Source organism: Scylla paramamosain, chromosome 13, assembly GCF_035594125.1.
Source record: "Scylla paramamosain isolate STU-SP2022 chromosome 13, ASM3559412v1, whole genome shotgun sequence".
Taxonomy (NCBI): Eukaryota; Metazoa; Arthropoda; class Malacostraca; order Decapoda; family Portunidae; genus Scylla; species Scylla paramamosain.
Genome location: NC_087163.1, coordinates 5365001 through 5379764, shown reverse-complemented (window position 1 = coordinate 5379764; position 14764 = coordinate 5365001). Strand labels below are relative to the sequence as shown.

At 45.5% G+C, this 14764-nt stretch overlaps 1 protein-coding gene across 5 annotated transcripts in view; it reads left to right on the top strand.

Moving 5' to 3' along the window:
• Positions 1 to 3265: 3265 nt before the first annotated feature.
• Positions 3266 to 14764, top strand: part of LOC135106364 (zinc finger homeobox protein 3-like) — a 43848-nt gene continuing 32349 nt past the window's right edge. For 2 of the 5 annotated variants that reach the window (XM_064015302.1, XM_064015301.1), the window contains exon 1: positions 3266 to 4564. The gene's annotated coding sequence lies outside the window, so the exon portion shown is untranslated. The remainder of the gene's footprint in view (positions 4565 to 14764) is intronic. The other 3 variants (XM_064015303.1, XM_064015305.1, XM_064015304.1) reach the window with 3 other exon arrangements.

Below are 14764 nucleotides of genomic sequence, written 5' to 3'. Positions count from 1 at the left end.
TAGAGTTAGAAACATTTGTAATTATCGACTTATTATTGCCATGATGATTATTTCGGTATGATACTAAGAAATCAAAATGCTGTCCACTGAGCAACTAAGGTGGTGTGTGTGTGTGTGTGTGTGTGTGTGTGTGTTACATAGGGAGAGAGAGAGAGAGAGAGAGAGAGAGAGAGAGAGAGAGAGAGAGAGAGAGAGAGAGAGAGAGAGAGAGAGAGAGAGAGAGAGAGAGAGAGAGAGAGAGAAAGCAGTAATAGATGAAAATGGATAAGCGAATTAGAGGGAAAAAAGAGGGACAGAGAGGAATGGAGATGGAAGAAAGATGTAGAGTAAAGGCGAGGGGAGGTGGATTAGCCAGTGGTGTGGAGGTGGATGACAGTGGCCACCTCTCACAATACCATCTGGGGATCACACACCTCGACCCTCCCAGCCACAGCCATTCAACCTCCCAACATCCAGTCAGCCAGTCAGCCAGCCATCAAACACCCATTCTTCTTACCTCCCTCTTCAACTTACCTCCCTTCAACTGTTCTCTCTCTCTCTCGCTCTCTCTCTCTCTCTCTCTCTCTCTCTCTCTCTCTCTCTCTCTCTCTCTCTCTCTCTCTCTCTCTCTCTCTCTCTCTCTCTCTCTCTCTCTCTCTCTCTCTCTCGGTAATTGCCATCACCATACACCAAAGAACTGAAGTGTAGTTTATTCCATTTCTTCTACTCCCATTTCAACGGTACATCCCGGCCCAAAAAGTTCTTGATGAGTACTTAGTCTGTACAAGTGTGGACAGTATTGTGTGTAAGCAAACACCTAAATAGGGCTTGCTACTGCTGTTTATTGATTTTTTTCATTCATTTTCCTCATCAGTCTTCCACGCATTGAGTGTCGCTGTTTTCATGCAGAACACTTGTGGCCCTAAGGTTTAAAATTATGTGGGTAATTATATATTCACCTGCGCTCTGTCATTAACGCTTTTCAAATGTAGCACCTGTGAGCCTTGAACGTGCATGTATAAACATTATATATTTATAGGTAGATGAATAGATTGGTCGATGGTAGATAAAGAAAGGTAGATGAAGAGAGGAATATTTACGTTGGTCGCATGAATATTTGCAACCGCTGCTACGAGTACTTTTAGGGCACGTGGTCAGGTTGTTAGATTACGTGAGTTTAGATTAAGATAAGTTAAACTACGTTATTCAAATATAGACACAGCAACACTGGCTAATCTTAATGTAACTCTAAAATTGTAACAGTGTAGGACTTTCCCGCACACCTAAGCGCACCACTTGGCTTACCTGTGTGGCTGGCCAGGTGAGGTGTGTTTCCTATATTCGCTCAGGAATATACTACTGGTACACTTGGCTAAGGTTTACATTGTATCTTATGTTCTGTATATATTTCTATGTCTATTTACCTAACTATCTATCTCTATCCGTCAACCTATATATCTTACTACATACCTGTCTCCCTCGGAAACAACTAACAAGACTTCATGTATTCCACGGTCAAAGTATAGGAAGCGCATAGTGAAAGTGGTGGAAGTTTGAGTGTGTGTTCCCAGGAGGCGGGTTGGTAAGGCTCGGCCGAGTGTCCTGTAGTAACGTGATCCCCGGCGCCGCGACACGAGGGTGCTGTGGTGGGTGTTCGCGGCGACACCTGCGTGAAGGTTACTTAGCCATTGTTTCTATAGTTTGCCGCGAAAGAGGTAGAAAAAAACTTATCAGTCGTAGGAGTCGTGTACGTGCATTATCCAGGTACACAAAAATATTCCATGACACGGTGGCTTCAGTCGTTGTGTATCTTAAAATCACCCAAACCTGTCTTTTCATATTTCCACTAATGACCAATGAGTGAAGATATTTACTGTTTTTCGTTGGACTTTTTTTTTAACATTACTTTTTTTAACGGACAATGAAGTGATCTATATGTTATCAAAAAGTGTACTAATTAAGTAAGAAAGATCAGCACAATATGGGAACTTTCCGCTGAAAAGTGAGGGAGTTACCGTGGAGCGCCCGGCAAGCAGCAATTTGCCTTCCGTCCTCCGCCACTGCCGGGAGGTGGAGGACTCGTGACGAGGTACACAGGACAGCTGCCCAGCTCCTGCTCAAAGTATGTTATCTTTGAACGAGGCCTCCCGCTCATGGAAACGGACCACAGGTCTAGACACCACAAGATAGTTTTATGGATGTTGTTCTTTCCTTTAAGAGACGAACAGTACATGCCTGTAACCATTCAACATGTTAGCAGTGAAGGACGTAGACATATTATTTTTGTTTACCTATATATGTATATATATATATATATATATATATATATATATATATATATATATATATATATATATATATATATATATATATATATATATATATATATATATATATATATCAGAGAGAGAGAGAGAGAGAGAGAGAGAGAGAGAGAGAGAGAGAGAGAGAGAGAGAGAGAGAGAGAGAGAGAGAGAGAGAGAGAGAGAGAGAGAGAGAGAGAGAGAGAGAGAGAGATTTAAGAGTATAGTGTCATTAAGCCTGTCTCAACATTAAATATACCAGCATCGCAAGAAGGAGACGTTGAATCTTTGTGAATGATAATGCCTATATAAATTCAGGAGAATCTCAGGTAATATTTCCAAAACAATAATAAATCTTAAGTTCATTAAACAGCTTACTGTAATTATACCAAAGTCCCTGGAAAAGCCTCCAAAGCCAAGAGGAAAGTAAGGGAAGCGATTTTGCGTCCGGTGCTTCAGTAACAACGCGGCAAGTCACATTAAAACGATTATAGTGAATTTTGTTCTGATATGAGCTACTGGCAAAATTTCTAACAATATTGACTTGGGATGCCTTTGATATCGCGGCTGACTGCAGCTCCCTGTAATTGACGCATCCCTAAGGTATCTCTGAAAACTAGCCCAAATGTATCTTACTGTAGCATTGTGGGTGAGATAAATGTACCCCCGTCAGTGTTACGTCAGTCAGAGTTGAGAAGTGGCTGCTCCCTCCCCTGACACATGAGGCAGCGGGGCCACGGGGGTGTTGCGTAAGGTGGCGTGTCACACCTTTGAACCAGCGAGGGAGAGTGCCAGCCAGAACGACCCCAAGTAAAACCCAGAGTGCAGGTTTGTGGTGCCAGGCGACCCGCGCTGCTCCCGCACCAGGTGTGAGGTGAACACTCGCCTCGGGTACAGCGCCACCACCGCCCGCCTCCCGCCGCTCATTCACAAAACACCGCCGCGCACAGACACAACTACTCGTACAGATTTATGAAATTTCTCACCGAGTGATGCGGTTCAGAGAATGCGTTGCCGTGAGGAGCAGTGAGTGTGGTGGCGGCGGTGGCGGTCCGGGGGCGGGGTCTTCTCCTCCCTGGCAGACGAACACCAGTGGAACACGCAGGAAAACATGTAGAAATTCCTGAGAGTAACCGTGGAGCGATATTCGCCACTTGTGCGAGCCTCCCTTCCCTGACTCTCCACAGGAATCTTGAGGAAGGACGGTGGAAAAAAAAGTAAAGAGGAGGTAGTATAAGTGTGGAGGAGGTGGAGATGCCCCCCAAAGGTGTGAGACACACTGTCGGGGGCCGTGGGAGGAGGTGCGGGAGGTGGTGCTGGGGGCGTGAGGTGGCCGCCGAGCCTGTTGCCCCTGGAGAAGTCGGGATTTATGGTGCCGTAAAGTGCGGTGCGAGGCGCTGCCGGGTTAGTGTGGTGGGTGGTCGGCCGGTGGTGGCAGTGGTGGCAGCAGTCGCGGCTTCTGGTGCGACAGTGGCAGCGGCGGTGACGGTGTGATGGTCGCCGCCCGCTAAGAGCCTCGTTTGCATACCGCGGAGGGGGCGTGGCTGGGCGGTGCGGGGGGCGGGGCCAGGGGTGGGCCGTGGGCTCTCATTGGTCGGCGCGGCGGTAATTAGCAGCGGGGTCGGAGCGGGGCCGCCGCCTCCAGTCCGCCGCAGTTGCTCGTCGCGGCCGCATGACAGTCTGCGCCTGGTCGTCGCTGAGGAACGTGCTGTGAACACTGTAGAGTAGACGTGGAGTGGCCAGTGTGGAGCACAGTGGGAGTAGCGCGAACAGTGGTCGGCCAGGAGAGCAAGCGGCAGCTGTGAGTTCAGTGCTGCCGGAGGAGCAGTGTAGTGTCGCGGGGCGCGCCTCCCCCTCCCCCCTTGCGCCTCTCATTTCCATATGGGCGCCCCCCCCGCGGGGAGGTGGCGGTGGTGGGCCAGCCCGCGCATACTCGCCGCCACATTTACCTACTAATTCTCGCCGAGGCGTCATTACGATGTGCAGACGGTGGGTGGCGGCCACGGAGGTCCCACGCTAGTGATACTTGTGCATGTGGAGTGGTGGATGTAGCCGCTCAGTGTGGTGTTGTGGCACATGGTGCTAGTGACGCCCGCACCACGTGCAGCCTACCCTGTGGCACGGCCGGGCACGGGGGCCAGGCCCACTTTACCTATCAAGACGACACTACCTTCTACCAGCCCAGCAAGTGTTAGCAGGAGGGGGGCGTTCTGCTCACGTGCCCAGGCCAGCGGCTGCTCGAGCATGAGGCACGGCCAGCCGAGGGACGATGTGGACCTCAGGTAAGCGTCACTCACTGCACTTAGACTGAATATTGTCTGAGTTTTTTGGGACTTGACAAGATGGAGTGTGACAGTGCCGGGCGCGGCCACCGCCAGGCTGAACTCTGGCGGCGCGCGGGCCAGTGCCATCCCAGCCCGACTCTGTGCGGCGGTGTTCCTCCCGCCTCGAATTTTGGGTGAATAAAGACGATTTCACTTATCGAAACAAAAGTGGAAAACTACATTTTTGGTGCTTGTCATCGTAGTCTCTCTTAAGTTAATTCACTTCACATCCCGGTGATATCACAACACTGTTTTGTTTGGACTTTACTTTTTTTGTTTTTTTTACTCAACAGCTCTGACCTCGTACTTCATTCATTGTCCACAACGAGATGCGAGCGACGTTCTTTATTTCAAACTCATAAGATTTTTGTGGCTTACATATTTTTTTGTGTGTTGTGTGAAAAGACAGTAGCCTTTAAACTCGAATCCCAACCGGAGATCAACTTACGATGGAGACACAACAAACTCAACAACTCGTCTTAGCAAGTCAAAAACTGGCCGCGTCAGAATCATCACTTTCAGTCTTATAAAAAATATCAACAACAACATCAGTTGACGGTAATTTATCTCAAAACACAAACAACTCAAGTGAGGGCGTGAGGGCGAGGCACAATGGAAGCCCTTCTATTGGGCCCACTGACTTCCCCCAAACTCCGGAAACTTTGTGGCGGCCAAACTGGACTCGCTCGGACCCTTGGCCGGAACTTGGTCGGCGGATCTTCCCCGCTAACTGGCCGCCTGTGTTCCTGCTCACGGCTAACTTGTGTCCTCTGGCAGCCTCGTGCTGGGATCTTGAGTGTCGTGGAGGCGAGTGTGTGAGCAGGAGGGCGAGTGGAGGGCCTGAGGGGATGGATGGTGGTGGTGTTCGTCTGAGCGGGAGAGGCAGAGTGCTGGTGGTAATTAGCTAATGGAGAGACGCTTACTGCAGACTACAAAATGAGAATTTCCCTGGCTGGTTCATTTTATGTAATGGAGAAGTCGTCGAGGAAAACGTGCATTTATTTCATTACATATTTTTTTTTTTTTATCTTTCTTCAGTTACGTGCGATTAGTGGCTTAATACGGAGGCCCGCGTGATACGAAAAGATTTAGTGTATTGGTTGCTTAATGTCAACCTTTAATTTAGGAAGTGAAAACTGTCCCTCTCGAAATTGCAAAACTTATAGAAATAAACACACAAGCACGATGTTTTTGCTTGAAGCATTCCGTAGAGGCGGCAGAGTGATGCCTGTTGTGAGAAACAAGTCATGGTGTGGAGGTAGCCAAGTGCAGCAGCGGTGGTGAGCCTGGTGGTGATGATGTGCCAACCTGTCTTGGCGTGTACAAACACCACACACTCACGCACCCCGCCCAGCTGCCCCTCGCCCGACCCTCTAGCCCATCCCTCCCACCCCAGGCCGTACATGCAAATAAGAGTCGCCAGTGATAATAGTCGGTGTTTATGAGCCTCGTGTCAGAAGCCGCAGTAGGTCCCCGGGGCAGCGAGGACACTACCGGGGTGCCAGAAAATTTTAAATCTGGCCGCAGGGTGATTCCGTGCTGAGTGTTATGAACGAGGTGACGGTGCAGCCACGTGAGGGATGTGCAACTGTTACTGCCATAACATGTTATCGATGCTGAGTAATTATCCTATTTGGTTATCACCATAAATCACCGTGTATCAAAAACAAACATATTATTTCAGATAACGCGTTTAATCACGTTACATACTCGTCTTTGCTGAAATGTGGTTGTGGTGGAAGTGAACACAGTAAAGTGATGGTGGTGGTGGTGGTGATGGTGATGTAGGTGGGCAATATGCTGCTGTCCCTCGCGGCTGCTCCTCACGCCTCTCCGTCGCGATCGTGGGACGTGTCGGCTCAGCAGGAGGGAAGGAGGATGACCACCAGCACAAACTTGGTCTTGGCGTGTGACAGTTCATGTTTGTGGCTCTGTCGTGGCTGGCGGCGACGGGGAACCGCGACCCGCCCTGTGCCTTACTCCCAAGCACGCTCACGCAGACCCCGTGTATTGGAGGGCGGTGCAGCATATCTCACTGGGTCCCCACGAGAGTACATTAAGCTATGCCACCTTTATTCCATGCTGTGAACGTTTACCTTAAGGTGCTTGTTGTAGAGTTGATAGCAGTGCGTGCAGGCTGTGATTGATCTAAAACACTGGCCCTTCATCATGGTGTTTTGTGTTTCCTTGAGTGACACTTGACTTGCTGTAAATATGTTCACCACCGAGGTTTGAGTAGTGGGAAGGTAACGTTAAGAGACTTTTATACGGTGTGTGTGTGTGTGTGTGTGTGTGTGTGTGTGTGTGTGTGTGTTGACAAGTACTCTCCCAGCTAGCGTTCTGTTTTGAGTTTTACGTTTTACTGATCTGACATGCCAAGCTGTTTTCTGACCCACAACGAAAGAGAGAAAAGATTCTGTATTTATTGTGCCTCATGAAGCTTCATTCCTTTCGTTCTTCCGTATTGCAAATGATGAATAAGGACAATACAGATAAGAATACCTTCCACGCCCCTGACTCCTGTTTGCTAAGAAATACGAAGAAGTGACATCAGTATGAACACAAAGCCGTAATCCACGCATAACACTGTGAGATATTGTACGCGTTGAGGTGGCTTTACACAGATTGTCCTTTGTTGGTTTTGTGTCAAGCATATTATGTGTGATTTAAAAGTAAAAGTGTTCAACTGTTCAACGTAAAGGAATATATCTTAATCTTCTTGGTGTTTTAGATAAGAAAGTCACTGCCGTCATAATCGTTCAGTGAAGAACTCACTTCACAGTGTTCTGTTGCTTGTTATGTTCGGGTAACAAGAAAGATTTGACACATTTTTGTTAGGCCTTAATCCTCTCTATCTTGTTCAGTGAGTGAAACAGACTTGGTATATCTCTTACCATCACGGACATTCATGTTATTTATCACGATACTGATTAAACTTCACCTTAAAATTGGGCTTGGCAATGTGTTATTCATGCCACACCTTTATGTGTCTTCCAGTTACCTAGATGCCTTGTAAGTAATTCATTCCATCCCGCCAACTAACTCGAGTTCAGGCACATCCAGGTACATGCATTTAAGAAACTGTGTCTTTATCTTTGCTGTGGATCGATTCATCTATTTTTGCACTTAACCTTCCCTTCCCTCGTAACTCTGTCCGTCGGGAAGGGCGACTGCGTAGGCTTCTTACTGACACGTTCTTTGTACGAGAGCAAACACGTCCAAGAAACCGGGCTTTTGTGCCAGCCTCATCCAACCTGCCCTCCCTTCTCCCTGTCCGCCCCGACCTTCCCCCCTTAAGCACACTCTCAGGCAGAAGACACTGGCCACTGCGCTTCTTGACTTCACTGTTCATGATAAAACTTGTTTCGAAAGTATGTATTACTTTCTAGAGCCTTTTACTCGTGTTCGTTTTTTCCCCTCCGAGTTGCTGAGGCTGTAAAGGTTAGGGCCATGTTTGGAAAATTTTCTTTAATGTAAAATTTTTCAGTGGAGCAGCAGAAATCGTTGGCGCTGCCGTGTTTGTCGGAGTTCCAGTCTTTACTTCGGAACTTCGGGTCCAGCAGCGCTCATAAGCTTCACGAGGCAATTTGGATTTTACGTGAAAAGTCTACCGTTTCTTGTTACGCTGGCTGGAATGTTCCTTTTTCCTTTGGTCTTGTTTTCTTTTCGTTCTTCGTTCTCCCTTCCTCAGAGTACTTCCTCTCCTACTGCTTCCTGTGTTAAGGATTCCATCTCCACGAATGACTCATTCTCTTATCTTTCTTATCTTGCTTAGTGATTGTGTCTTACATGCAAGTTTTGATGTCATCGTGTGTGTGTGTGTGTGTGTGTGTGTGTGTGTGTGTGTGTGTGTGTGTGTGTGTGTGTGTGTGTGAAAGAAAATATAAATTATGAATCAGGCATGATGTGTGCGAGTATATTCATATGTATGTACGTGAGTGCATACGTACGTGTTGCTAGCTCTGTGTGTGTGTGTGTGTGTATCCGTAAATGTTTATGTACGCATGTAGGTTCCGTGTGTGTGTACGCGTGATGGAAGAGTAGGGAGGGGAGGGCATGGGACAGGAAGGGTGTGGTGTGTGTGTGTGTGTGTGTGCAGGGTGAGGGCGGTGGCTTAGCATGCAACAGACAAACCCTCCAGTAAGGCATTTTTACAGCGTTATAAACTCCAACTTGACGGAGTCGCGGCAGGATTTCCCTCTTCTCTTCCTTCGCAGTGTGGCCGACCTTAGCTTGGCGGGGTGGTTGCCTCTACTGCCTGTCCCTCACTACTCCCTCCTCCTCCTCCTCCTCCTCCTCCTCCTCCTCCTCCTGCCCTTCCTTCTTCCTCTTCCTTTCCTTCGTTCCGCGTCTCTCCTTATTTTTTCCCCCTTCACTTCTGTTGCTCACCACTCGTCTTGATTTTTTTTCTTTCGCTTTCTTTTTTCACAGTTTATTACAAGTTCTTCTCTGTCCTGTTTTTGTTTTTTTTCTTTCGCAGGTGTGTGTGTGTGTGTGTGTGTGTGTGTGTGTGTGTGTGTGTGTGTGTGTGTGTGTGTGTGTGTGTGTGTGATGCTGAATTTTGTTAATTAAAGGTTCTACAGTTGTTCAGTACAAAATATTTTTTCTCTCCCTTATGATAATTGCATATGATAATTGTAGATGCATCATATTTAGCCAGCGTGTTGAAGGATAACTTGTATTTGCGTCCAGAACTCTGTAATTGGCGTAGTATAATTTACTTAACGTTCATACCACACGCTTATATTTATGTCCATTAACACTGGAAATCAAAGAGGGAAAAAGAAAATATATTAGAAGAAAATTAACACGCTTATGTGCTAAAATCAATCCTTAAAAAAAAGAAAAAAAAAAAAAAACAAGTCTTTGCGCTCTCTCGTGCGTCTTAGGATCAATTTTACATCTTAAGGAAGGAGTGTTTTACTGCATGCAGAACAGTGGTAGCGGCATGGCAGTGTCGGGGCGTGGGACGTGTCTGGTGTTGTACTGTTTCCAGGGCGGGCCGCAGCTGAGGGCAAGGGATAAGTCATGCGGGCAGATCGACCAGCAAGCAACAGTGACCATTCCTCTTACCTGGTTGGCCGCTCCCTCCCGCACATGAAGTGTTGGTCGGCAGCCTGCGGTCTCTCGGCGGCACACACACACACACACACACACACACACACACACACACACACACACACACACACACACACACACACACACACGTTTCCCTCCTCGCTCTCTCTTCTCTCATCTCTTACCTTCAGAGTTCCCTTCCATCAGTCCCTCCCTTTCTCATCTCTCCTCGCATCTCGCTCTATCTTCCTCCTCCTCCTCTCCCTCTCACATCTTTGTCTATCTCGTGTGCTCTTACATCTTTCTTTCATTCTCTTGAAACTTGCTGCTCTTTCTCCTTTTGTCTACTCTCTCTCTCTCTCTCTCTCTCTCTCTCTCTCTCTCTCTCTCTCTCTCTCTCTCTCTCTCTCTCTCTCTCTCTCAAGGTTCATAATATTGTTTTCTTTCTCCTTTATCTGTTTATTTTTTGCTATTGTCTGCCATAGTTTCACGGTAAGAAACATACGTACCCTCCTCCTCCTCCTCCTCCTCTTCCTCCCCATCCTCCTCCTCCTCTCCTTCTTTCCTTCCTTCATTTCTGCCTCCTCTCCCATCCTTAAGCTTTGCCTCTTTCTTCCACCATACTTTGTGTTACCTTCAACCATTACTCTCTTTTCTTCCTTCCCTCGACTCTCTCTCTCTCTCTCTCTCTCTCTCTCTCTCTCTCTCTCTCTCTCTCTCTCTCTCTCTCTCTCTCTCTCTCTCTCTCTCTCTCTCTCTCTCTCTCTCTCTCTCTCTCTCGGGTATCGGTTAAATATCACTTCTTGATCAAACAATGATGACAAAAAGTTGCAATTAATGATGAGCAATTAATCTTCTTTTCCACGATTTTTTCTTTTTTTCTTTTTTTGCTATTATATTTCATGCGTAAGTCTTAAGGAAAGAAAATCAAGGGAGTAAGATGAGGGGGATAAAAAGTGTTGCTGTCTTACGAAACATCTTTCCACACTCGTCATTCACACCTGGAAGCAGCAGATTAGCTCATAGTTTTTTTTTTTTTTAATTCTTTTATATTATATTATACCTTGTGATATTTTTTAAAGACTGGATGTTATTTTTTCACACCTCTCCTTGTTCGCTTCTTCATTTAATTTCTCCCTGTGTACAAAAAAAGGCCATTCAATGACTTGGTAAATGCATATATTGTTCTGATTTAAGTCCTTTTATTACTCTTTATGATAACACTTTTTAAAGGCCACCTGATTTTTTTTTTCAACCTCTTTTTTGTATATATTTTTCCTAGTATATATTTCTTATAGTCTTGAGAGACCACATTTATGAGCAGTTGAAGATATATATTAGTAGAAAAATAATCTTTAATATGTTACTTTTCATCTCCTTTCGACAATGTCTTCGGTTGTATAGTCTTTATTTTTTTCTTAAAATTATTCATAATTTCTTAACATCCTTCAGAAACCACATCGAGCAGCAGTGAAACATATAAATTAGTCATTGCTTTTATCCTTAGAAACTTCTCGTCTCGTTTTGTCGATTTTTTACTTCATTTTTATCCCGTCGTCGAAAAATAAATAAATTAATGAATTAAACACAGGCGCAACACCACTAGCATTTACCAGACACATATTTGTTATCACATGGAATCGCTACCTGACCTGATTGCGTCCTTGACTTCACCTGATGACTGGTTTTTCCAAGGTGCGTGTCGAGGAACAAATACCTTAGAGTCTCAGTTGGATCGCTGGGGAATCACTGAGGATCGAGTCAACATGAGGTGGATTATGGATTACAGGTTACTCAGGTGATGCAATACTTACCTGTCATACTTTTTTTTCTCTTGGGTAATCGTCCCTTTCTTTTTATTACCTGCCCTTCCTCCGTTTTCCTTCCTCTTTTCTCCGTTTTTTGTGCAGCCGTAATTTCTTCATCTTTCTCCCTTTTTTTTTTTTCTGGTTTGTTTGTTTTGACTGTTGGTGGTCTGATGATATAGTCATTATTCTGTCTTATGTTTGTATGTATGTATATGTGTGTGTGTGTGTGTGTATGTGTGTGTGTGTGTGTGTGTGTGGTGGAGTGCCCTTCCGTGTGTGGTGTGTGTGTGTGTGTGTGTGTGTCCGTGTGCGTGTTCAGTGTATGCGTATTGTCGTGTACGCTTTATTTATATGCAAGCTTGTTAGTGTGTGTGTACATTGTGTGCGTGGCCATGCATACTTCATGAGCACAATAAGCATGCATGTATACCCTTTCTTATCAATACCCGCCATGTTGCCTCTTGCCTGATAACACAGGAATACGAGCACAAAGGCGGCGGCGTGACACACATGTGGAGAGGAGATAAGGGCGTTTCTTCCTCGCGATGAGCAGGATTCAAACCATAATAATTGTAGAAAACCCAACAAGGAATTAACGAGAGATTTGAGGCTTCCTGTCCAGGTGACGTATATTGTTTCGTAAGTGCATAATTTTTGTCCTCCCGCCGCGCATTACCTCCAGGAATTCCCGCTCTTGGCAGCCGGTGCACGTCTCTCTTTTTCCTCTCCGGTGTCTCATTATTGAAATCAGACAGAGGGCTGCAACTTGATGTCTAAGAGGAGTAATGGTTTTTTTTTTTTCCGTTCTTTCTTGAATTTTTGGGCGTCATTTTTCGAGGAAGGATGACAACGTTTCCCCCAAGAAATGGCGGTCATCGAAGTCGTATTTCAAAGTCAGACTCGTGGATCTAATAAGTTCTTGTAATGCATCGTCGTGCTTCCTGTTAGCAAAACTGTTCTAGGAATCCGTTTCGTTTTTTTTTTTTTTTTTTTTTTTTTTTTTAGGAGAAGCAGCGCATGCATGACCGAGACTTAACGCGTCCGAACGCAAGGGCGGGAGTGCCTCGGTGGTCGCCTTGTGTTGGCTCTCAATTATTTGGTTGCATGAGAGTTGCACATTAAACTCTAACCACCAGCGAGTTTCTTCCTCCGTCCAGTTTTGGATTTAATAAGCTTTCGTTTATTCTTTTGCCTTCCTGCGTCGTGACTGATGTGGTGCTGTACCTGACTCACGGAGGGGAGAGGGGAGGGAGGAGCACCAGACACTTCGTTAAGGATGCTTTCCTCCACTTACACTACGTTGGCGCCAAATGGAGTAAAGAGAGCGATGGTAACCTGTTCTCACTTCGTCTTTCCTTCGTCACAAGTTTTTCCTTCCTCTCTCCTTCCCTCCTCAGTAACATACCTCCCTCTTCCTTCTCCTCCCCTACGCCTTTCTTCCTTCATTACCCATCTTTTACCCCACCTCCCCCCACCAACCCTTCGCCGCCTCCGCTGTCTACTTCACCTCTAAATCTGCGGCAAAAATGTATCATCTGTCTACATAGTTTTGGTCTTCCCACAGCTTTAACATTTTCCTGCGACCAGACCATGATGTGCGCGGCAGGTGCGTGCACATGGCGGAGTGTGTGCACGATAGGGCGTTTACGATACTGTGCACGTGACTTTCTTATAGCGACGGTTCTCTTTTTGTAGTTTATTATTTTTTGTGATAGTTAACGTAGCCATTCCTGACGCGCTTGTTCCATGTGTGTGTGTGTGTGTGTGTGTGTGTGTGTGTGTGTGTGTGTGTGTGTGTGTGTGTGTGTGTGTGTGTGTGTGTGTGTGGAAACTGGCACCTGGAAAGTGTAACAACTGTGAGGCAACATCGGCACGAGGGAAAGTACGTACAAAAAAAAAAAAGAAAAAAAAATCGAAAGAGCCACATAATACAGAACAATGACATCAATTATTGTTGTTGTTGTTGTTGTTGTTGTTGTCGTTCTTATTATTATTATTATTGTTATTATTATCATTTATTATTATCATTATTATTATTATTGTTATTATTATTATTATTATTATTATTATTATTATTATTATTATTATTATTATTATTTACTACTACTACTACTACTACTACTACTACTACTTCTAACTACTACTACTACTGCTGCCGCCACCACCACCACCACCACAACCGCCACACCACCACCACCACCATCATTGCAATAGTATACCATCGTAGCTTTTTTTTTTTTCTAACATCAACAACATTTAAGACGAAGCACATTTGCATATTCGCCGAAGTATCGTTGTATTCATTCGCGCTGGAGTCGAGCCGGAAGCCTTTCATCCGCCCAAAGCACAAGATAAACGCTTTGTACAGTTTGTATATTTTTATCTACCCTATACTTAACTGAGGCGCGGCGGGCGATGTTCCGTGTGGGCGAGGAGGAGGAGGAGGAGGCGAAGGATGTCAGGCACCTCTCTCTCTCTCTCTCTCTCTCTCTCTCTCTCTCTCTCTCTCTCTCTCTCTCTCTCTCTCTGATCACTAAATATCCTGTTTTGTGTTATCTGACGGATGGAAGGTCATTTCTGTGTGTGTGTGTGTGTGTGTGTGTGTTCAGATAGTGATTGATTGATGGTCCACTTCGGGATGTGTTCCTAGAATTATAAGAGTAATAATAATGATAATCTCATTGGTAGTAATTATTTGGTATTCATATTAATAAATGCGATCGCGCGCACACACACACATACGAGTACACACACACACACACACACACACACAACACTAGGCTGTAAGTCACACACATAAAAAATAAAACACGCCAGTAGTAATAAAGGAAATAGTAATGATAACAACAACAACAGCAACCACAACAACAACAACAACAAACATAATAATAATAATAATAATAATAATAATAATAATAATGGCACTAATAATAATACAGACGAGGTTAGACATAAAAAAGTTAAGAGCAGAATCAAGTCCATTGTTTCTCTTGTGTGGTGACGGAGACACGGGAACGGTTGGTGGGGGGAGGAGGTGTGTGCTCGCCACTGATTGGCTGATATCTTTGTGACGTCACCGAAGTCCGTGACGTAACCAACAACAGCTGCAGAGGGAGAGAGAGAGAGAATGTGACGCAGCAAATTGTGTGTGACGTCACGAAGGCTTTAGTACATTATTCTCTCTCTCTCTCTCTCTCTCTCTCTCTCTCTCTCTCTCTCTCTCTCTCTCTCTCTCTCTCTCTCTCTCTCTCTCTCTCTCTCTCTCTCTCTCTCTCTCTCTCTCTCTCTCTCT